Consider the following 26125-nt stretch of genomic DNA (forward strand, 5'->3'; position numbering starts at 1 on the left):
ATATTTTGATGCATTAAGGAAGATTCAGGCAAAAGCAGATTTCAGAAGAATAAGTAAACAAGAAACAAGTGTCGTTTGAAGCGAACATTAAGAAGCAAGTGTGACTTTCCAGACCGGGGTGACGCAATAAGCAGCTCAGTTGCCTGTAGATTGGGTGACTCTCGGAAAGGTTCGTTTTTTTCTATAGTCTAGTTGCACCGTTCACGTGCAGTGAATGCTGTTTTGAAGATTGCAAAGAAGATCCAGGTGTTGTATCCCTTGCATTTTGTTGCTTTGGTACGAAACCCTCTGTTGGTTCAAGCAACTTGCTTCTCTCCTGTACGTACTTGTTATTTGTATATTTTGTATGAAATCTTCGTAACATAAATGTCATAGCCAAGAAAAACCTCGGAGTACTTGTAATGGTCGGATTGAGCATTACTGGTTTTGGAAATATGTTAATTAATTGCTGGCCAGCTACAAGGTGTAGGGTAAAGTAATATGTTTTTCATGTGCGTACTTATATGTTATTACAGGATGTAAGTGTATGTGCTCATTGGATTGTGCTTTGCTGGATATTAGATTTATTTATCACCCCAGTGGGGGAGATGTCTTTCCAAAGACCGTTACAGTGGAATTTTTCAACGCTACGTGGTCCACGTCCACAGACGTTTACCCAGACTATAAAAAAGTCAATTGGGCTTTATAGAAAACAGTGTTTCCCCATCTTTCGACGACGAGGAATGTCTCCTCGAGTTTAGTCCACTTTTGGTGGCTAGACTATTATAAGAATGTAGCATTTGGTGTAAGCCAACCCCTGTTTGCTATCCCAAGTCCCCTTTAGAAAAGTTTTAAATATTTGGATATTTCCGTATTGAATAGTTGATGCCCAAAAGAAAGAGTAAAGGCGTAAGGAAACGCATTTGTAATGAACGGAATATCATTTCAGCTGAGGGTAGGCCCGCAGAGATAGTTTTGCAAAGTTATATACGATATATAACAACGTATAATAAACAATATAATCCTACTAGAAATGTTCTTGCTGTTGTTGTTGATTTGGTGTTTTAAGTCCACTTTATGCACAGTAAGGCTAATCGGGACTGGACCTACAGTTTAGAGTGGGATCCGAACCACTATGTACCTCCACCGGGTATCGAACCCGGGACCCCTTGATTGCAAGGCGACGACGCTACCACTGCGCCATCGAGGAGGCACTACTAGAAATGTTATGATTTGCTGAATTAACTCTAAGAACTACAGTACTGTCCATTTTAAACCAGTTGTTCATTCACTTGATGTACATGCGTAACGAACCAGGGACTAAAAATATAAATTGTTATGTGAAACCCCCCTTTCGTATTTCCGGCTCAAATATAATCTGCTCGCTTGGCACCCAGGGTGAGGTGAAAGGAGGGATTTGAAGGATTAAAGCAGGAAGTAATCCAGAGGGCCGGATAGAAACCAGGGACTGGGGGCTAACCTTTCAAAGAGGGGGGTTGCACTTTCACACACTGATCCTAGGTTCTAGGTTCGAATCTTGGGTAATCGATGTGTGTTTGTCCCGTCATCTATCTCATCAAATCATCCTTCATCCTCATTGATTGTGATTAACCTAGAGAGGTAAAAAAAGGACGTAAAATAACAAAACAGAAGAAAGTAAGGTATGGACAACAACGTTCCTCCGAATAGAGGAAACATTTTATTTTGAAAATATCAAAGAGCTTCTGTCAGCTGTACAGTGTCGCCGAGAAAGATAGAAGAAAAAGGGGGGACCGAAATGTTTTCTTAGGAATAGTCAAATTTTATTCCCATGAAATATCGCATACAAAATGCATACTTGAGGTAAAAGTTGGTTAAATGACAATTTTTCTTGTAGGGACAATTTTCCTTGTAGGCTAAGGTATGTTCATGTACGCATGTGTCAAACATGTGTACGACCGTGAGGTGCCGCTCCTCCACCCTTGTATTCCTCAAATCCTCAATTGCTTGTTATCATTGTAGTGAAGAAAGTTGTAAAATTGTAATCAACAGGGTCGTAACGAGTAGTTTCATTGTGAAGCAATTAATCTTCGTTTTTAAAATATGTTCTAGATTTGTGTTTGAACAAGTTGGAGCTAGGGTTGCAGCTTATCATGTTCTCCATGGGTATCGAGGCATTTAATAATGCCCTGAGTTGTCCTAAAGCACAGATTCGAACGACATTATGCGGGTGTGTCTACGAAAACCAATCCAGTCAGGAAATCGACCATCAGCTTGTAGATCCACTGTTTAAAATAGTAGCTTTGACACCACTCGCTTATACACTATGTGGAAGAAAGTCATTGGACACCACATGTCAGCGGATACCATCAGTTTTCTTGCAATCAACAGGAGGTCGGTCCGCCTTGGCAGCGATAACAGCAACTACACGTCATGGTAAACTGGCCACAAGGTCGTGTAGTACACCGAGTGGGATATTCCACCGTTCCTTCTGCAGTGCAGTCACCAACCCTGGAAGTGTAGAAGGGCGAGCCGATCTCGAGCTCAGTTGGAGCTCCAGTTCGTCCCATAGATGTTCGATAGGGTTGAGGTCAGGGCTCTGAGCAGGCCAATCTAGTCGGGTGACATTATTTTCTGCATACCACTCCATGGTAGCCCTGGAAACATCACAAGTCGCATTATCGTCCTGGAACACACATTCTTCGTTTCCATAGAAACGCCACAACGTGTGGACCATAGAGTTGTCGAGAATATCTCGGTACGACGCAGACGTCAAGTGGCCATACACCGGTACCAGTGGACCCACGCCATGCCAGCTGAAACAACCCCAGAACATGATGCCGCCACCACCATATTTCACTGTGGGCACTACACTCTGGTAACAGATGTTCTCCGGGTAATCGCCATACCCACACTCTCCCATCTGATCGAAACAGTGTGAAGCGTGATTCATCGCTCCATAGGACCTTCTGCCATTGCTCCACCATCCAGTTTCTCCGCTCTTTACACCTGCGTACTCTCTGCCGTTTCTTGCTTTTGTTATCAGGTGTTTGTGGGCAACGGCTCGACCATGATAACCGAGCGCATGGGCCTCCTTGCCAAGTGTCTTGGTCGAAACAGTCAAATTGGTCGTACTTTGAAACTCTTCTGCATCGAATGCAGAGGACGGGTCCCGTTTATCCGAATCTCCCTCTTCAGCACTCTCCTGTCCCGGTCGTCCAATTTCGTGGGTTTTCCACTTTGTGGTGCACTGCTGCAGTGTCCCTTTTCCTTCCACTTCTTGATGACAAAGACTACAGTTGATTTAGGGACCTGTCAGGCATCAGTTATGCTACGTATACTCATACCTCCTATGGTTTGGTTTGAGTTGCTGTTTTAAGTCCACTTTATGCACAGTAAGGCTAATCGGGACTGGACCTACAGTTTAAAGTGGGATCCGAACCACTTGTGCCTCCACCGGGTATCGAACCCGGGACCCCTTGATTACAAGGCAAGGACGCTACCACTGCGCCATGGGGGAGGCCCTCATACCTCCTATGGAGCAGCCTACTATGATCCCTCTTCCAAACATGCTGAGCTCTTTCCTGTCCGTCATTTTATCAGCGAATTATCTGAGAAGCCTCCTGCTGCCGTATATATACCCGTCTGTACTCTGTTTTCCATGAGGAGTTCATTTCAGAGTTGAAACCGGGATGTCCAGTGATTTTCTTCCACATAGTGTAGCAAGCAACTGAATGTGTAGATATTTGTGCGACATTAAAGCACTGTTTTTGTTGTTGTGGCAATGTTTGTACAATTCAAGATATCGTCAGAGATTAGAGCAGTTGCGCCAGAGGTTAGAGTAAGTTTAACTTGTTGAAACAAGTTCGCCACTTCTACCCAGTAGAGACACATAATGGTTTGGATCCCACTTGAAACTGTAGGTCCAGTCCCGATTAGCCTTAGTGGACTTAACACACCAAATTAATCAATCAATCAAGTTCGTCACTTCGCCGAAAGAAAAACTAAACATCTCTCAACTTACAGCATTTTGTAATCGCGCAAAATAGCGAAAATCCATTTTCCTCACGCCTTATCGAAGGCCTTGACCCAATTTTACTCAAATGAATTATCACTCTAGTCCTCAAAGGTATACAGCGACTGTAAAAAAATCTGCCTAAAAGCTCTAAATTTACAGTAATTACCATCTTAGCAGAGTTGTAAGTTTTCTATTTTGTTCCCGCTCCCCCCCCCCACCTATGCACTCAAAAGTAAATTTCTTACTGGGAAATTGTACATCTATTGTTTGTTGAGTTTCGATGATTAAGCTCTGAATATTTAGTTTCTACAGAGCGTTGCAAATGTCAAAAATGGGTAAGTAGTGGATATGCATAAATATATTTACATACATACATACATACATATGTACATATAGGTAGGTATATGCATGGATTTAAGGTTCAAGTGACGGTTACATCCAATGGCTGGAAGTCCTCTGTTATGCTAAATGAAATGTGGTATGTATCATCAGGAAAGCAGATCAATATTTCTGCCTAACCTCTCTTTTTGTTGTTTCCTCACTATCATCTCAAGCTTATTTCTTAAAAAAGTAAAATAATGCGGGTTCAACCTTACTTTACCCAACTTTTCACACCACTAGGTTTCGTGCTAAGTCTTCTTTTGTCTTTACAGTTATACATTATTTCACACGCATTTGTTTATGAGAGTTGTGAATTCGTGACAGGGCAGAAGTCGCTAGCAATCCTATGAAGAAAGCACAAACTCCCTTGCTCCTCCAATGTTTGTTTTGATCTGGTGGGGCCTACACAACACTAGGCCCCATCTCATAAACAAGGGTGTTCTAGGAATAACCAAAGAGACCCGGGAATTATGAAACATACATTGTCTTCCAAAATGAATGTAAAATTAAGTACATATCTGTAAGTAACTCTCAAAGTATCTTGATACAAAGTTTCGTTTATTATACAGATACAGATATTATTATTATTTGAGGCTCACCCTGACTAAAAAAAATAGTACCTTGGGGTAATACTCGGGAGTAAGGGCGGCCGGAGTGTGGTGCTGAACACATCACCACCAAAATGGCCGAGATCAAGAATATGTGCTCCCACGTCCCCTAAATTTGCCTCATGCACGGTGCTATATGCGCGGGAAACTTTACATTTTACCTACTACTGTTATTATTATTATTATTATTATTATTATTATTAAATATGTGAGATATCTATATGCTCTTTGCGGTATTAGTTATTTCTTCGTTATTTTACGTCGCTTTCCGTTGGTTCGATATGGCCTACAGACTGGGTATTGTTTGTCTCTTTCAGTACGGAATAAACATAACTTGATTCGGAAAGCATTGGGTCGCCCACGTCGTCTTCTTGACCGCGTACGTGACTTCATATGCTTAGAAAACAAATGCAGGTTGTTTCCACTTGACCTTGGAAGGGGTGGACTATAATTGTGTTTTGGTTCCATAAAGAATGCAGCGTATTCTTTCAATAGGTCGCCGCAGCATGGGATGAAAGGGAATGCTTCCACAACTAGCTTTCAGCTTCAAGCCCTGCATTTTCCCTCAGTAATAAACAGACAAGGAAAGAAAAAGGGGAAACCCCTGAAACCTCCTCCCGCATACGTTCAGGGGTAGGTGCTTATTGCCCTGCTGCCTTTGAAATAAACAAGGGCGTCAGATCAGCGGAATTTCGGTTCCCCCGTTTTTCTCTTCCTCCTTCTTTATTGACGGTTTCAATTATATGTATGTACGAGGCACTAAAGCTAAATCTAGTTCACTTCTCATGGATATAGTGGACCAAGATTGTTCCGGCGTTCTAGAAACGAACTTGGTTGCAAGATCTTACTTGCTAGTAATTGAATTAAATTAATGGCATCCCATTGCTAGTAATGAAAACCGCGGTAGCTCAGCTAGCGTCTGACTACCATGCGAGAGATCCGGGATTTTTTCCACCTGTTCAAGCGGCTCTGGTGCCCGCCCAGCGTCGTATAAAGTGGGCACGTGGAGGATACTCTGGGATATAAAGGCGGCCCCACCTTCGGCCCTGATCAAGAAAGTGTGGGGTCCTAAATCCACACTCCGTATACGCCTTCATAGCTTGGTGCAAAGCACAGGGGAACACTTTACTTTTTATGTTAGTAATGAAACGAAGGTTGGGGAGCGGGGAGAATGTGTTAAGGCAGAGAGGAAAAAGAGTGGTATTTTAGGAAGGTTATTAATTAAATGAGTTAAGCAGTGTGCGAATTAAGCGAAGGGGGTGCCGGTGATTTCCCCACCACAATAAATTTTATCCCCTGCAAAAGAAAATTATTTTTATCCCTGCCAGAAGTGTTTTTATCCCTCTAAAGAAAAATGGACTTCAAAGGATATATTATTCCATGTCTTAACTATGTAACAGACACAATTGAAAAATCATTTGTCCATTAATGGTCCATTCATAAGATTTCCCTGCCCAAAAATATGCAGCTTTGTGGATTAAGGAAGGACACCATTCCGAAACTGACAACCTCATCGTGCCGAGACAATAGAAACTCAAATTTTCGATGCATAGTGCTGATATTTTACACTTATTAAATTGTTCACAAGAAACTTGTAGGTATGTAAGATTGGCATTAACTATGAACTTGGCAATATACAGTTGGTAACTTTTTCGGTGTTAGTAGTTCGATAACTATTTTCGTGTATGAGTTCGGGTTTACTTAGAATCAGGGGGGCCGCCAGGAGGTGGGGAAGGGTGCTTCATCACCCCTTTTTTTCTTCCTCACGCCGTCCAGCATCCCTTGTTCAACTTGTTAAACCATGTCATATTCAGCGTAGAAAGGTTTTGAAGTGACATCGGTATTACTGCATACAACAGGCAAGTCATCGATCTTAATCTGACATCAGGCACGTATCCAAGGGGGCTCGAGCCCCCCACCGAAAATTTTCTGATTACACTAGATAAAATGAGGCTTTTAGTTTATTGAATAATGTGATCATAATTTGAGAGTTATGATTATCGAGACAAGACAGATAATGCTCTATAACCCTCTTATTGTTAATAGCACGTATCCAAGGTGGGGATCGGAAATTTTTCAAGTTACTTTAAAAAAAAATAGGTTTTTGTCTTCTTGAATAATAGGACGATGACTTAAAGAGAGAAATAATTATCAAGGCAAGACGAAGAATGTTCTATAACCCTATTGTTCATAATATTGCACGTAAACTTTTCTTGCGCTTTCGGTGTTGTCGCAGCGAATTTGAGCACTATGGAAAGACTTGTCAGCATTTGAAAGCTGCACAACAAAGGTAGCGCCACAAGTAGGACGATTCGTTGTAATTTTTAATCTCTGGAAAGCGCGAGAGAGAACGTTCTTGAATAAGAGAAGGAGTCGAACTACTACTGGATATATTAACGAATCGTTTTCCTGCTGAACGTTCTAGAATATGAGAATATTCATTTCCCGGTTGATCTGTACAATAGAATCGGTTAATGAGACTTCAGAGGTAAGTGTGGCAACTCATACAGTCGATCAGTGTCCATTGGTGGCTTTATAAGATCTAGTGATTTGAAAATGAAAAGTAACGAAGTCTACATCTAGTTCCAGTTCGGGTCCAAAGATGAAGACAATGACGACAGCGGAACTTCCGGAGCCTCAGTGTAGTGCTATTTCGGGTCGAGGGCTGAAGAGATCAAAGGTCTCTTTCCCTAAAGTTAATATTTCAGCAATACCGGATATTGGAGCAGTTTATTAAGAAAGAAATAAACTGCACAAATCAACTGAAAAACAAAGTTCTGAGTGATGATTTAGGACCAAATTCCGTGTATGCGGTTTGTAACCTTATATAATAGAAAAATGCATATGCATGTGTGAACCTACAGCAGATACTGATATTTCAGATATTGGCTTTTTTATACTTGTTACCCAGCAAGCCTTGATGAGTTACTAAGAGTCTAATGTTCCCGACAAATGGAGTAGCGGACTAACTTTGTGACGACTGGTGTCCAACTGGAGGATGTTGCAACATCGCGCTACGACGCCAGGGGTTCCGGTTTCGAATCCTGGCCTGGGCATGGATGTTTTTGATTGTCCATTCATCAATTTCATCATATTGTCACTTATCCCCATATTCGTAAATTAGCCAAAAGGGGCACAAAAAGCGAAGTAAAATAAAGCAATTCAATCCCTATTTTTTTTGCCTCCTCACTATGGCCTCTTAATGCTAAGCCTTGACTACCAAGAGAAAGTAAATTTTCCTTGCACCGCCCCACCCCCAGGTTTTGGAATCCAATCGCCACCACTGGCCTTAAACATGAAATTTTGAGGTTCTCTCTATACCTCTTAAAAATATGTTGTTAGTGTAAGACTGTTTGCTTGTATAGATTCAATTGTTTTTATGGGGATTGTTGTTTTCCATTGTTATGCGGCAATAAAGAGAGCCCGAAATACAGGTTTCCACTGTATTTTTACTTATTTCGGCCCGTAATATCTTGGTTAAACAACACTACCAATTCTTTTTACTCGACATGGAAGCTCACTATCAGCACTCACTGAATTAGCACATTACTTGGATATTGACGCTGTTAGTAGATATAACCCTTTAAATATTAAATTATTGCGAAATCCGCAACTTTAGAATTAGGCTTTTCTCAAAACAGCAAAAGGGAAGAGTAAAACTTGGTATGCCATATTGTATTTCTACGAAAGGTAATGAGCTTTTCTTGCATAAGTAATTTTTTTATGGAATACAATCTCAAAAAGTTTTTTTTTCTTCTTTCTATTGAAGACTCGTAGTTGCGCTGTCAGCCACCAGAAGGCAGTTTAGTAGCAGTGAGAAAAGTGGCTTCAACTGGACAGCAGAAAGCGTTCTGTGTTCTCGTTCAGCGACATTTCCGAACAAGATTTGTGGTTGAACCGCCTTCTGGCAAGTCAATTAGAAAATGCTACAACATTGGTGGAATTGCGTGAGCGCATCACTGCAGCCATAGCCGACGTGGACCCTGACATGCTAGGAAGAGTGTGGCAGGAACTTGATTAGACTAGATGTGTGTCGTGTAACACGTGGATCACACAGATAACATTTATAATACGCCAGGAAAAACATTTTGAGTTTTTCAATCTGTGTGTGCAATATCAGTCATTTACGTATCATTACAATGAAATAAATAGACAGTGAAATCGGGAACATCATTTTGACTTACGCTGTATGTACAAACACATGGAAATAAAAAAAGTCATTGGGGCCTCGTCCTATTTTTGAGGGGAAAACATCAAAATGTTAAGAAATGTCAATGAAAATTATCACTCTTCCTTCCCTATCAGAAAGAGGAAGACCTTTCTCCTCCCCTTCTATGTTTCAAATGGAACAGTTCCTGTCTTGAAAAGTTGTGGAAGAGTTTCAGTTTTTTCTTTCTTTGATGAGTAGCGTAGCGGTAATGCCACCTCTTTGTAATCAAAAGGGCTCCGGGTTTAATGCAAGGTGGAGGTACAAGTTGTTCGGATTCCATTTTAAACTGCAAGTCCACAGTCCCGAAAAGCATTTATGTGCATAAAGTGGGTTTAAAAATAAAACTCTACCGAACTCTACATACAGGGGCATACCAAGGACTTTCGTTAGCAATCTTTTTGCCACCATTTCCTGCTTTAGACATTCTTTTTACTGGGCCAAACAGGGACTAGGCTATGATTCCCTCCACCAGGGTGACCATCCCCCTCAAGGCCCTGAACGGAGTCTCCCAAATAAAGAATTTCAAGGCACCAAGCATAAGGATAATAGTCCAAAATTCATAACTAAATTCGATCATCTTAACCACCCAATATTATTTTGATAAATATAGTAACTGATTTTAATTTGGATGCAATAGCCTATCAAGTGGTCAATAGTTATATCTTAAAATGTATATTTTCGACACGCAGAAAGCTAAGCACATTGATTTTATAGATAATTTGAAATGTCAGAAAATAAATAATGTGTATTCAGTGCTTTTGGTCGGGGAATAGATGTTAAAAAGCTTACAACTTAATGATAAGATAGAAAAATTTAACTGGGCACACCACTTGCATACGCATGATTTTTCTTTTCGGAGGAGGGCGGAATTGTTCTGGGAGAAGATGGGATATAAAATATTTCATAAATATTATTTTTTGCCTTCCTTTTTAAAGTTGTTCAAAGACAAATATCGGGGGGTCGTTTTAAGGGGAGTTTGCTTTTATCATTTTGCTTTTCCAGAGTTTTTTCTGCTTTCGTTTGAAAAAAATGATTTTCTCAAAATTTCAGAATTTCAAATTTTCTCAAAAATTCATAGGTAATTGTGGAACTGCAGCAACATCATCTCCCCCAACCCCTACCCTGAGTACACCAGTGGGGCAAACCAAATATTCATGCTGCAGTTGTCTTAACCAGAACTTGTTTGTTTGTATGACTGATTCAATTATCGTTTCATACACAGAGCCGTAGATAGTGAAAATAGAATTTGTTGCCTCCTGCAACAAATTCTCCTCTTAGGCTTAGAGTATTTCAAAGTAAAGAAAATCTGGATTATGTCTCACGTGTAAATTTCACTTTCTGCGACAAGTTTGATATGCACATCTTACATTACATATTTTTCTGTTGTATCGGGTTCTTTACAATGCGTTAGTATGTAGTATATTTAGTACAATTCTGACAGCACACGGAACAGACAATACAGTAGTATTTTTAATAGAACTACTTCGTTGAAATGGTGCACCTGCAGGAAGAAATCGCACGGGCCAAGTCCTGTGAATAGGCTGGATGGGGAATAAATTCGAAGCAAAATTAGTGCAATTTGCCTTTGGGGCGCTCGATTTGTGGGATGGCGCTTTTTCCTGTTGCGAAAGCACTTTTAACCTTTTTGGAAAGTGATTCACCTAATGAACTGTGGCTACATCTCCTAAATTTATTAAAAAATTCAATCAACACCAAGAATATTGGTCGTGTCTGGCAATGTAGCAGCCGACCTTCGTGGCGGTGTGATTAGCACAGCACGCTACGACGCCAAAGACCACGGGTTTGAATTTCGGGCTGGGCATGAGTGTTATTTTGTGAATGTTCCTTCATCAATTTTATCATGTCATCATTCATTCTCATCGTCGCGATCAGCCCAAAGTGAAAGAAAAGCGACGCTAAATAACAAAAATGAAATCAAACCGTAATGTAGCTACAGTATAATCCTTCAGAATCATGTTATCAAGACCCAAATAGGGATAATTGAGAGCGAAGCGCGCGGGAAAATTTTTATATCTATTTATTTGCATACTTACAATAATATTATATTAATTTAATTTTGCGTCAATACTTTCAAAGGATGCCGTGCTATTTACTCTTTCCCAACTTACTCTCCATTTGCTCATGGGCGCCAAAAACGAAAAGGGTGCATCACTAAGAAATGGGGTGGAAAAGTGGTACAATATCAAGTAAATGGTAAGACACGAACTACAATAATCTTTTCGCATATAATATCACAAAATGTGAACCGTATACTATATACATATATATATATATATATATATATATATATATATATATATGGGGTGACTTCAGCGTTCTATGCCCCTTTTCTTCAATCCGCTGTTGTACACTGTGCGAAGCACTGCAAGCGAATCGAGCAAGAAAATAATTAGGGCATTAATTAAGAAACTGGCAATAATACTAATTTAATAAGGAGTAAATATTTTCATACGGTTCCGCGACCTTTGCTCCTTCCAAATTGTTCTCTTATTGCTTCTTCTGCACCCACTTTGTTGTCTCTGAGTTTGTGGCGCCACCGTACCTTTTGCTATGTCAAACCATCTCTCTCACCTTCATTATCCTAAAGTGGCAGAAAAGTAACGTAAAATAAGGAATAGTTACATGTGTACTTCTTATTTAGTAGTCGGTGCTCTATTTTACTTCACTAAATTTTCATGCATCAGATGTTTGTTTTAACAGAGAAGGAAGAAAGGCGGATGACTATGACACCCACCGCCACGCCGCTTAGCGAATAATCCAGAGTAAAATCCACTTTATACCATACGATCATCAAATGGTATGGTGTCTAAATAATGATCACCATACGAATTTTATGCCAAAGCGCTGAACTCCAAAGTTCGATCCCCCTTACTATAAAATTCTGTGCCAATCTAAAACTTAGCATTGCTATCCAATGTATGCCCTCGAAACGTTGGAAGCCAACTCCAATTTAACCTGACTGGTAACCCGAGAACACTTGTTCGAATTGTGTACTTGTTTAAATATTTAAAAAAATATGTAGGGTACGTACATGTATTCCATTCAGACTTTTGTTATATTAGGATATTCCAGTTAACGATTTCCTTGCTTATTTTGTTCAAGGAGTCTTGAAGAAAATTGTCAACGGGGGAGGAAGGGGGGCTGGAAGTAATGGGAAACCAGAAAGCAGCAAGAGCGAAAGATACGAATCAGAAAACATAAACAGAAGCCTGTTAGAATAACGAAAGAATACGAAACAGAAAATATAGCTGGGAAAGTCTATTGTAAACGCAGAGTATGTACACTGAAACAGAAAAAGCTTTCAAAAAACGCCGACAGTGAAGTGGCTAATGTTGTCACTTTCTAATCAAGGTCCTTGATTCGATCCTCGGTGGAGGGCGCAGTTGTCAGGATCCCACTTTGAACTGTAGGTCTAGTCCTATATGAGGATAAAGTGGACTTAAAACATACAATGAACATCCATCTCAGAACTGAAAATCTGCGTTTTATATCAATTAGTTATGATTGTTGACTACAAAAGTTAAGTGTAAGACTCAGTCTGTAAAATACTATATATGTAATGTAAATATATGAAACACTATCCTGAAACATATTGTGCCTAAAATTATTTTCTAAAAAATATATTTGTATGCCGCAGGAGCGACTATCACTGTGAAATGCTGTGTGATTTGTTGTTCACACAAAACGTTATTGTGCACCATTGAAATTTCTTGCTCATAGTAATGAGTTGGATTGAGTATTACAGAGGAACTGTGCCAGTGTCTCCTGTTGATACAAATGTAAACGTTATTTGTCGTGCTTTTTGCCAAACAACTGTTCTCACCAAGGATTTTTAAATATTCATGTGTTGCGGAGTTGACCTCCTCTTTTTCATTCAGGGTCTTGTGCGAGTCGTATGTCGGAAACAGGAAAAATGAAGAAGGGTAAAAAATAATGAATTTGATAATCGGTATATTCATCACCAGATGTTATTAGAATTATTAAATAAAGACGATTTCGGTGGGCACGAATGGGAGAAGAAAGAAAACTTACAGAATCCTGGTTGGGAAACCTAATTGTAGGAAACTTATAGAAAGGCCAAGACGAAGATGGAATGGCAATAAATAAGACGCTTATAAGGAAACTGGTAACAATGGAGAAACCTGAATTAATCTTACCCATTGTAGGAACGGATAAAAAGTTTAGGTTGCTGTGACAATAAACTTTCCACTTTAGAGTTTAAGTTCGAGTTTGTGTTTTAAGTCCACTCTATTCACAGTATGGCTAGTCGTGACTGGGCCTACAGTTTAAAGTGTGATCCGAACCATTATGTGCCTCAATCAGGTATTTAAACCGGGATTCCTCGATTACAAGGGGACGCTCGCACTTTCCGCTTTTGGAATGCCAGAGAGTAAGTTAATATTTTCTAATTACTTTCACTTTCAAAACTTAAAGTTCAAATCTTGACTTCTTTGGAATAAAAGTCAGCGATATTTGTGTCAAGCAGTGTAACTCAACTGGTAATGTGAATCCGAGGGACGCCAAGCCAACACGAGAGAACGTAGAAATACATCCAAAGTGCAAGCACCTAGGGGTACAGCAGCGACGTTCGATTTCTGCCGGTGGCCTTGGCTGCTATATCGCGTGCGAGACAGTCGGCGGGCCTAGACTGACAGGCATGCGCAGTAACACGTAAACACGTAGTCGCTCGGAAAAATTGCATTGTGTCGTATCTGCCTTTTAGCAACGAGGTGTTAGGCGTGTGTGTAACATTGCAAATAATACTGTTTATTTATCGTACAGAAAGTGTGTGTCTGAGTATCTGTAAGTTTCTGGGCAAACAAAATGCCACCCATTAACTCCAAACTTGGGTCAAAAACGCTTCACAGTCAATCTCGCGAAGTTGTAAATAATGTACATTCCTTTGCAAAACGTGAAGCAGCTTCTGGTGGTTTGTTAATACCATTGAAAAAGGTACAAGAGAGAGTGGCAGCAGCAACTGGGGTGCCTGTGAGAACATTAAGAAACATAATTAAAGAAGGGAAACAGTGTGAGGAACAAGGCACCTCTTTTCAAACGCCTCGGAAAGTGCATCGTGTACCGAAACGAATCACCGATATTGATGACTTCGATAAATGTGTAATAAGACGGACAATTAACAATTTCTACATTGAGGACAAAACGGTGCCAACTGTGAAGAAACTGCTCTCAAAACTGCAACACAACATACAGTTTAGAGGAGGTAGTACAAGTTTAAAAGTTATATTACGGGATATGGGATATAAGTGGAGGAAAACCAGAAATAACAGAGCGATATTAGTGGAAAAGCATGATATTAGATCAGAGCGATATTAGTGGAAAAGCATGATATTAGATCAATGCGTGTGTCATATTTACGTGCAATACAGAAATATAGGGGGGGAAGGCAGACCAATCATATACGAGGACGAAACCTATATCCACAGCACGCACACAAGACCTAAAAACTGGAGTGATGACAACACTTCAGGATTGTTGGCTCCCATTTCGAAAGGACAAAGACTAATTATTATTCATGCTGGCGGTCGTGCTGGGTTTGTGCCTGGCGCATTTCTGATGTTTAAATCCAACAGAACGACTGGCGATTACCACCATGAGATGAATGCTGCAAATTACAAAAAGTGGTTAACTGAAAAGTTAATTCCAAATTTGCCCCCCAAATCAGTTTTAGTTATTGATAACGCCCCATACCACAACGTGCAGTTAAACAAAGCTCCTACGAGTGCTAGCAATAAAAGTGTTATGCAAACCTGGCTAACAGCTAATAATGTGCCATTTCATGACAAAATGCTGAAGGTCGAACTTTACAGTCTTATTAAATCTCATAAGCCACTGCGTAAAGAATATGTAATAGATAATCTCCTCGCCATACATGGACATACTGTTCTCAGATTACCGCCTTATTCACCAGCAATAAATCCAATAGAACTCATTTGGGCCGATATTAAACAATGGGTAGCCGGTAACAATACAACCTTTAAACTGGATGCTGTAATGAATTTGTGCGAACAGAGGGTTAATGAGATTGGGATAGAAAAGTGGGAAAACGTTTGTCAACACGTGGAGACAATAGAAAAGCAATATATTGAACAGGAGGGAATTATAGAGGATGTTATTGAGAACTTTGTTATTAACGTCGGAGATAGTGACACCGGTAACAGTAGTGACAGTGATATAAATAGCAGTGGAACTGATAACGAAATGTCAGGTGTGGAATACCTTTCAGATGTATAAAACACTTGTTTGTAATATGTTAACAATGAACGTGTTTGTGTGTGAATATGTATAAATTTTAATATTTATATTATATACATTTTGAAGAAAAGTTGTTTTGTTCCGTTATGTTCGTTCATGTAAAAAAATATTTTCACATTTTTTTATCTGGTGTGTGGTGTGATTAAAACTTCGAAACTCCAGCTTCTACGTCTGTTCGTATGTGGGCGCAGTGTTTACGTTCCGCACAACATTAGCCATCGTCATCCCCATCGGCCAGTCACGTGCTTGTTAGAAACTCCCCTCGCAGCGTGCACAGTCAAGGTCACCGGCAGAAATCGAACGTCGCTGCTGTACATTCAAAAGGATTGCCATGGCAGTTTGTATCACAAAATGGTCGACAAATTAAGTTTCACTCGGGTCTGTCAGACACCTCGTTACCTTTCAACGTCTAAGATAACGGATTCGTTTTTGGAAGTAGCCGGTTGTAATTCACGGGTTAAGCGTAACGCCCACTGAGACGTTGTTAACGTGCGTTTCCCTGCAGTGGGCATTACACCATTTGATTTCAATAGAAGCAGACAACAGAAATTCTGTTGCTTTCTGTTGCCGCGTCTCAGTGGGTGTTAACTTGAAGTTTCCACCGTCACTTGAGACAAATGCTGCGGAAATATTTGATTTCCTCTTATTTGTTTACCACATTTTCCATCACTCTCTTACTTTGTCGCCACGGTTAACCACCTAGTACAAATTGTCAATTTAAGTTGAATGAATTGAGCAAGGAAGGAGCTAGGAAACTGCTACATGTGAAACTTGTTTGAATTGTGTTACATCTTAATTTAGCATCGACATTCAATTATTCCCAGAGTTGTTTAATGTAAAATTGTAGTTGAGACATCTTAAAAAATAGGGTCTGTAAGTTGGGTATGTTATGAATCCTCATGATAATATTTAATTCGGCTTCCCCGATGGCGCAGTGGTAGGGTTGTTCGCTTGTACCTTGGTTCGATACCCGGTGGAGGCATACAGTGGTGCAGATCATAGTTTTAAACTGTAGGTTTAATCCCGATTAGCCTTAATGTGCATAAAGTGAACTTATAACATCAAATCGACCTCTACGTACACACACACAACATGTGCGTTTGTGCTTGCCATTAACTTCATTCCTAGTTCATACTTCCTACCCTCACATCAGGTTAGGGTAAGGAAATCATTTCCCCTGACGTAATCAATCCCAAACACTCCTATCAAAATGAGAGCGCTTACATCATAAGTGACACGTAAGCAGTTTACACGTTTTCCTGCACCACCCACGCGACCCTAAATCTGTTGACCTTGAGTTTATTTGTCGACATCAAGTGACCCAGCAACGAAAGATTTAGCGCGAACGCAGCTCACGTGTCGCCACTTTCATTCCGATGCAGCGGCGCGACCACAGGGGTGGGAGGGGCAGGGGAGGTATTGCCCCCCAACCTTGGACGGAAATGAGTTGTTGGGGGGACAAGGGGGGAGCAAACATTGACGGCCAAGTGTACCTGCAATTACCGCCCACAACTTGAAATTTTATGCAAATAAAAATACTTTTCGCAAAATGTTCTTGATCGCTTGGCTAGCATTACCTGCTTTTCTTACTGTTAGTCTTATCTTTTCTTAGTCTTCACTACCGTAGCTAGGGGGTGGCGGGAGTCAGCCCTGGGCGCCGAACGACTTGAAGGAAAATAAGTTGTAAAATTGATTGATTGGGTTATGGTTTAAAGTCCATTTTAATCACAGAAATGCTAATCGGGACTGTACCTGCAGTTTAAAGCGGGATTAGCACCACTGTGCCATGTGCCTCGAGCGGGTATCAAACCCGGGACCCCCTGATCACAAGGTAACGATGTTATCATTATACCATCGAGGTGAAGGGGCGGCGCCAGAAATTTTCGACCGGGTGGGCAGAAGATGTATATTCATAAATTAGGGTGGGCAGTATAAATCTAAGACCTTATATGAGTTTTTCATGCACTCATGCCCGTCCCCCACCCCCTCCAACATATACAGGGTGTCCTAAAACAACTTCAACAACGGTTGGATGCTGGTAAATATATATAAAAAAACAATAAACTTTTCCTCATTCTCATAACCTCGAAAGTGCTTAGTTTCTGATCTATGAGCGCTGAAAATCTAACCTGTATGTACAGTCACAGACACTTCTGGGTTATAACAATCCCATTAACTTTCAATGCAATCATTACAACCCAGAAGTGTCCATGACTGTACGTATACAACCCAACTCACCAACCGATCGCTCTGACGTAACTTCCAGGGACGCGTAACAAGATTGCCACTTGAATTGAAAACAACAACTTGGGAGTCTTATCTGGCAAAATACAAAATAATAATTATACTTGCGATGTTGTAAGCATAGGTGCGCGCAGAATAATTTATTTGGGGATCCCTTAAGGGAAGTTTCAGTTATCTATCTGGACATGGCTAGCCTATAGTCGTAACTTCATGTTATTTTCACAGAAACTATTAAGTATATAAACATGAAATTTTAACATTATAGAATGAGCATTTGTTATCATTTTAGCACAGGTTTTACTTTCACCGTGTCGATATTTTATGTAATGATAGTGAACAATTGAAAATGATGAATACAAGGCTATATCTCTACAGGTGCTATCAGCTGAATCAATAATCTGAAGTACATCTGTAGGTTCAGTTTTACCATGTTTTCTAATGCACATTCGCCTACTTCATAAAATATATTGCTGTACCTGGTCACTCGATAGATAGTGCCATGTGTTACATATCATTTTAAACCGTAGAATTCAGATGTAAGCAAAAATCTGAAAATTGATACACTTGTCATTGAATGAGAAGGGAGAGAGCATTCATGAAAGTCTTTGAACATGAAACTCTTATTGGAAATGTTAGAAGGTTGCATTAACAAACAAGTCGGTCCTCGGGAAAATAATATTTACGGTCCGATATGTGAAGGGGCTCTGCGATTGATCAAGGAAAAAATAATTTATTTACTACGTGATTACTGATTACTATAGTAAAGGAATATCACATTGTTTGTGGAGAGGGGGAGATTCATACAGAGAGAGAGAGAGAGAGAGAGAGAGAGAGAGAGAGAGAGAGATGGTCATCTCAAATGAAACGAAATTCCTTATTTTTTACCACTGATATTATTTTCATTATTTTAATGGTAGTTCAACATATTTTCTTTATTTCTTAGAAGACATTTGGGGTAGCCAGGTACCTTTGGCACCTCCGTGTGCACACCTGCCTGTAAGAAGTATCTACAGCATTTACAAACTGGCCAAGACATAGAATTACGAACATATACGGACTGAAATTCAAGACGATTCATTCTAAAATGTCCCCATCGTGTTTCGAGTGTCGTGCAGTACCAATAATCGTGATTCACTTACGACATGTTGATGAAATGGAAGAACTGAAGAATGCAAACATAGTGTGTTCGCCACCTTGTTTTGTTTTACACGCAGACTGTTATTTATTTATTTCTAAATGGCTAATCGAGTCCCTCACATAATACGGGGGCAAACCCCTTACTAAAAATATCTTGCAATAAAATGAAAAATATCGTTTAAACATTAATTAATTCGCAGATTAAAATTAATACATAATAACTAAAATCAATCCGATCTGTGGAAGGGTGCACATCACGTGTGCATTCTCAGCGTTTGGCATAAGTATGAATAATGCCTTATTAGCAAAATTTTAAACAAAGGCAAGAACCCGGGTACAAATCAAATTCTTAGTTCATTCTGCATAATATTTACCTAAGCTAAAGAAGGACATTTTGGCAATATATCACCGAAATTTAATAAATGAATAAATAAATAAAATTGTATGTATTATGTTATGAAGCACAAAATTCTAAAATTTTGTCCCTATTATATGTTAGTTAACCATAAGAAAAATCACATGATTACGTAACTGATAGGGAAAATGTATCTCTAAGAAGATTTTGCCTCCCTGATGGCATAGTGGTAGAGTCGTCGCCTTGTGATCAAGGGGTCTCGGGTTCAATAACCGGTGAAGGTACATAGTGATTTGGACCCCACTTTAAACTGTAGTTCCAGTCCCGATTGCCTATCTGTGCATAAAGTGGACTTAAAACAACAATTCATGTAAGAAGATTCCTAATACGGTTGCTAACTCATCAAGTCAATATTTCTGCAGGTATTTTTCAAACCTACAGAGCTGTTTTATCAAAATCTATTTTTGTGATTGCTTCTTATTAGTAGAATGAATATAAAATTATTATTATCTATTTTGGATACGATATCAAAATTAGAAGATGACAGGTATATAAAATTGTGATGATGAAAGGGACATATCAAATTACCTCTGTCTTAGTATTTCGATGTAGACCTAACTAAACAACTTTGTGTGTTGCAGGAGGAAGAAGTGGTTTTTATTTGTTTAACAGATTACCTTAATCATATCCAGGCCGGAAGCCCGTTGTTGACAACATCAAGCAACTAAACTCCACCCCTTCTACACTCAGTTTCAGTTACTTTTTGGCCAAGTTATGGCAGACAGTTAATTATATTTCTATATTTTTGCCACATTTCAAGAATCTATTTCTTTTCATTCTGTGGCACATTTTCAAAGCAATTTGATGTATCATCCCTGTGAAGGTCAGAAGCTGCAGCCCTCAGGCCCATAATCCTGTTCTAATCTTGATCATATTCTGTACAATTTTGCGCCTCCCATAAAGCCTCCTAACCCCACTGGCTGCTTAAGCATACAAGTGGGCATTACATCACATTTTTTTGTTTCAAAAGATTTGGAAATTTTTTTCGCTTTCCAATGATAAAGTTAAGGAAGTTGAAAGAAAAGCTTAAACTAATTTGATTCAACTTATTATTTACTCTGACTTTTGTAAACCTATTCACGAAATCAGTGTTTCGTTAAAGGACAACAAAGCTTTTTATTGAATGATAATATGTGAACTTGTCTGTAATATAGATAATATTCACAAGTAAAATATACATGAAGTGAACACCATAATAACTTATTTTATTGGACCATTCGCATTTTCCCAAGTGTATATATTTATTGAATTTGATTGGGTTGGCAATCGGGTGGGCACAGCAATTTCTGGGTAGGCAATTGCCCACCCGTACCCGTCCCTGTCGGGGAGGCACAAAAGTTGTGAGAGAGAGAATGCATTGGCGTCCCGTGAAATTGTTTGAGCCCTATTAAACCAATATTGATTTCAGCCTGCAAAAAAATTGGATCAAAAAATGTTCTTGCTCGCTTTGCTCGCAATATATCATTGTTCTCTGTAATGCATTGTAAATTACCAGACAGAGAAATAAGACTTGTCTTAATTGATTTTGTTTTAAATGCATGAACAATTGTTTCGAGGAAAGGGACGTGCACATTTGAGAGACAATTTATGTAATTTTTGCTGTTGGTTTATTGTGAGATGGATGAATTGGTTGATTAAATAATATAAGTTGTATATAATATGTATTAAATAAACTTTGAATATGCACACATGTTAGTGTCCACGTCGCTCCATGTTGCATATATCGTCGGTGAAGGGGCGAAGTGGCGTAACTCGAAAAATTGCGTTTTTGAGTTATGACTACCTCCTCTGTTACCTGTCAATATTTCGTGGCTGAATTTCCACTGGTTCCGGGGATTTAAGCACCCTGCAATTGGCGTATCTTGAAATTTTCTGCATAAAAATATCTGCAAAGTTTCTTCAGTGGCTGCTAAGAAATGAAGGCGCTTACTGGCGTAAGCTTATATCGGGAAACAAGATATGCGATTTACGAAATATTATATAAATTTAAATAAGATTTATGAAACAAGGGTGAATCGTACGTTAGTCCATACACAAAAAAGTTAGTTCCAGGGAGAAATCTGAAAGTAAAATGTGATGGAAAATGTGAAAAGTTTGATAAAGAATGCTTTAAAATCACAGATGCGGAAAGACATGAAATTTTTAAGGACTTTTATGCAAGTGACGACCTTCAGCTTCAACGACAATTCATCAACACATATGTAAAGGTTTCTGACGTTAAACACAAAACTACGCAAAATGAAGAATCTCGAAGATCAAAAACAAATCATTACTTTTTACCATAGAAGGAAAGAGAAGTAGTATCAGTGTGTAAAACCATGTTTCTAAACACACTTTTAACATCAGAGAAAACAATGAGAACTGCTCTAGCCAAAAGAAGATGCTCAGGTGTCATTGAGAAAGAGAAGAGAGGAGGAAAACTTCAGAGCCTACTGGAAAGGGACAAAATAATAGAGAAAAAGTTAATAGAACTCATAAACAGATTCCCAAGAGTCGATTGATTGATTGATTGATTTAGTATATTTAACTTCGCGTTTTGTGCCTCTTAGCTAATTTGCGAAGATGGGGATGAGTGATAAAATGATAAAATTGATGAATGGACATTCACAAAGAACCAAGCCCGAGCGGGATTCGAACCCGGGACCCTTTGCGTCGCAGCGCGATGTGCTATCCATATATATATATATATATATATATATATATATATATAAAGAAAATACCCCACTATTTACACTTTTTCTCTATTTTACACTTTTCAATTGTTACAGTTTCTCAGTTTCGTATCATCTGGACAAACACAACTGCCGGAGAATGGGCAAGAGTGTACGAATGATCTCAACAGCTTGGCGAAGAACGCTAGTTGCTCACGAATGAACCGTGTGGACACATTTGTCCGACTGGGACATGCAAGGTGTTATTTATGTGAATTTTTGGGGAAAGGATCATGATTTATGCCCAGTTTTTATGCACGTTGATGAAGGGTGCCGTATAATGACATTTGTATAAAAAAAAAACGTTGATGTTGCCTGCAAATGTTATCCTTCACCATAACATCCCCACATGGTCAATTTGACAGCAATAACTCTCCGAAAGGGTTTTGCTTCATGTTCTTACACTCCGGGCTTAGCTCTTAGTGAATATCAGATTTATTTGAGCCGCTGAAAGATAATATGAGAGGGAAGACATTTTTGACAGATGAAGCACTGACAAAAGATATCAAGATATCCTGCGGTGGCTATGACAGCAGGCTATGACAACGCCAAATAACTCACGGAACTGACACATTGATACCGTGCGTTCATTTCGATCTGCAGCCGAGAGATCGGGAGAAGCCTGGCGGGCGGCGCTGATGGAGATGCCGACATTTGCGGCCTGTAATGCCCGCTTATTTTTATAGACATATGCAGACATTTATATAAATATTGCAAAACGATCACTAACCTGTGTTATAACACGCAAAAGTTCTTCTGTAATTCATCCAAGTTCTTCTCTTATATACACAAAAAAATACGCTTTTGAAACGATGTTAAGAGCCACAGATAATAAAACATTTTAATCATAGTTTTGACCAGTAACGTCCTGCTTAAGTTTATATCCTTGAAAGAGTTTTGTGCCGATGGGGATCGTTTGGAGGTTTTGAATGTGCAACACTGTATCAAGATTACGCTGTAGAAGAAACCGTTAAAAGTCAATAGCGTTCGTGAGCTTCCTTGCAATCCGAAATCTCCGAGCTCGAGTGTTTTGTTCCTTCGCGACTAGATGAAGACAAGATTTGTAAATATAGTGGCGAGCAATGTAAACCAAGAGCGTGTTAATTTCGTACTGTGCGCAAGAGTGTTATTCTTGGTTACTTGCAGTTACTTGTTTGTGTTATTGTAGTGTGTATGTGTGACGTGTCAGTGAGGCGATTGGAATGCCAGCCGCAAGATTCACGTTAGAACAAAGGTTTTTTTATGTATGACACGTACCTACGTGAAAACAAACTCGTGTCAAGACGTGTGTAGGTAATTTGTACAGAAATTCCCATGCGTTTCAACTCCACACAGAGATACGGTTAGACATCTTGTCCTTAAATTACGAGAAACTGTATCGTTAAATTTTAAAACACCTAAGCAAAAACGACGGATTCTAACCGAAGCAAAACTCGATGATATTGGTGCAGCGTTAGAACGTTATCCAAACAAACCTCTACGCCGTGTTTCACAAGAGGTGGGCGTGTCAAAATCATCAGCACATACAGTCACTAAGCTACTAAAATTAAAACCATACTCTTATAACACAGGTTAGTGCTCCTTTTGCAATATTTATATAAATGTCTGCATATGTCCATAAAAATAAACGGGCATTTCAGGCCGGAAATGTCGGCATCTCCGTCAGTGCCACCCGCCACGTTTCTCCCGATCTCTCGGCTGCAGATCGAAATGGACGCACGGTAGTAGCTATGCCTGTATGCTCAGGGAGATTCCTTTAAAAAACTCACGTAGTTTTGTCCTTGTAGGACTTGTAGTCTTGGTCGGTCAACCCTGAATGACCCTTGCAAATGTGCTGTTTGGGAAAAGATCAAACTAATTCCATCTGTATTTTTACGTCGATTTTCTGCCAATTTAGCTAATCGCAACGACAAGGATAAAATTATGAAATAGATGGAAAGACAAAAACACATTATGCCTTGACAAAGATTCGTTTCCAGGAATTCTGGCGCTACACTTACTTCTCCGCCACAGAAGACGACCAAACTATTACATTTTTCAAATTATTTAAAGAATATTTTCGTTCACTGTAAATTAATGGAAAGACCAAATATCATCAAATGAAATAGGTCTACAAGTTAGATGAAACTAAATTAATGCTTACTGGAAGAAAGCAATGTTTCGTTTCTTTTCTTTATGCCTCAGGCCTCCCCGATGGTGAAGTTGTAGCGTCGTCGGCTTGTATTCAACGGGTGCTGGGTTCGATACCCGCTGGAGGCACATAGTGGTTCGGATCCTACTTCAAACTATAGGTCCAGTCCCGATTAGCCTTACTATGCATAAAGTGGACTTAAAAAACTGTTTCTTTTACTTTATGGGTGTGAGTGATCGGAGTTTATGGGTCCGGGACGGGATCGATACGGTTTATAAAACTATCCTGATCTTCAGGACAGAAAATTTCACTTATTTCCCGACTACAATAATTTTATGGATGGGTAATGTTCAGAATTTCCAAACACTCCTGAAATTATCGAGTTCCACCCACATTTTGTGCCCAAATAAATTATTTTCGGTATTTTGATGCCATTTCTAGAAGATTTCCCTTCCTATAATTAAGTAATTAAGTATATCCAGAATTCTTATTTCGCGATCATTTTAAATTCCTGACCTATCGGAAACCCGAAAGTAAGGAAATCATTTCCCGAAGTTTCCCGGGACAGGACTTCTGGATCCCGCAAACTGAAGTCTGCTTTCCGTTGCTTCTGGTAGTATGTCAGAGGTCCCAGGTTCGAATCCTCGTCATTGTGTTTGTTCAATCACCATGTTCCTGACGTGAAATAACCAGAATACGTAAACTTTAATAAACAAATATCGTATCCGACGCAGAGGCGGGCTGATTAACTTCTGTGCATAAATTGGACTTGAATCTAGGGATGTACAATATCGGAATTTTGATATCGAGATATATCGTCAAGAAACTATCGTCGCAGACGATACGATATTATATCCGTATCGTGATATGAGTGATATATCGTCTCCCTCTCCACAATATATATCGCAAAAATATCGTAACGATATATCGTCTAGTTAATATCGCCTGGACGATAGTTTCTCAATATCGCGATATATCGTCTGGACGATATATCGCCGAACAGTACTTGAAACATTTGAAATGTTGGTTCCGCCAACCGAAGGCTGCGTGTTTTGATGACGTTACTTTGGTCTCAATATGTGTTCCTTGCACCCCTAAGCATGCGTGGTTTTACCACAGAGAGCAATGTAATAAAAACGGACTCTTTTGAACGTTCGTACCGCCTAAAGGACTCACCGAAGACAAAAATGACACTTGCATTAAAATAAAAAAATCATTATGACCTGCCTGTGCCTGCACTTCCTTCTTCTTCTTCCATGATATGTGGCGCCATTCTTTCCCTTCAACATGTTTACAGTTAATCGGATATCATGAGTAAGCAGTTGCAGTGGAAGGAATCTTCCAAAGCGAAAAAAAAAATAAAAACATATTTGTTTCCCCGCCATAATGAATTCACAGTTGCCTCCTCCTTAGATATGGAGTAAGGTGGGGCAAGACCTCGCAGTTTGAGTTCATAATTTTATATTCAAGCTATGAAACTACAGACACACATGAAAAAAGCAATACACATTGCACTATCCTTTGCTAACTCACAGTAAATTTCCGAAAGCTGAATGAACAATATTTCTGCATGAAACAATTACAAAACCGTGACCATGCAAATGCGTAGTCTTACCCGCACCGCGGAGTAAGACTGCGATCAAGTTCGGGTAAGAATGCGCACTTTCTACACAGAGTCACATTTGTATAAAAAGAAACACAAATCATCTAAAAAAGTTCTTCTATCATATGGGATACATTTCTCGTGGCATTCTCACAGTAGGCACAGTGAACCCCGTCCTATACTTGGGTTAGGAATCGCTAACACAAATCACAAATAAAGGTTCCTGTTTCATACGAGGTGCAATTTTCATGCCACCACTCGTCACATATGGAACACTGGATACAATCTTCTACTGCAGGATCGCTGTACTTCTCATTACAACCTGGGCAATTGTACTCTTTCTTCGGGCGTTTTCTGCTTGCTACATCTTCTTCAACAACGATGTTCGGTTTCTGTTTCCCCTGAACTTTCTTCT

General features: G+C 39.5%; 1 protein-coding gene and 1 non-coding gene across 2 annotated transcripts in view; one reads left to right on the top strand and one right to left on the bottom strand.

Annotated features, from left to right (window-relative positions):
• LOC146004902 (uncharacterized) overlaps positions 1 to 26125 on the top strand; it is a 401464-nt gene that overhangs the window by 354086 nt on the left and 21253 nt on the right. The gene's annotated exons all lie outside the window — the stretch shown is intronic.
• Positions 3407 to 3481, bottom strand: TRNAT-UGU (transfer RNA threonine (anticodon UGU)). Its single transcript has one exon. It is a non-coding gene; the product is annotated as a tRNA-Thr (tRNA).

Source organism: Lepisma saccharinum, chromosome 22 (assembly GCF_977018435.1).
Source record: "Lepisma saccharinum chromosome 22, izLepSacc3.1, whole genome shotgun sequence".
NCBI lineage: Eukaryota > Metazoa > Arthropoda > Insecta > Zygentoma > Lepismatidae > Lepisma > Lepisma saccharinum.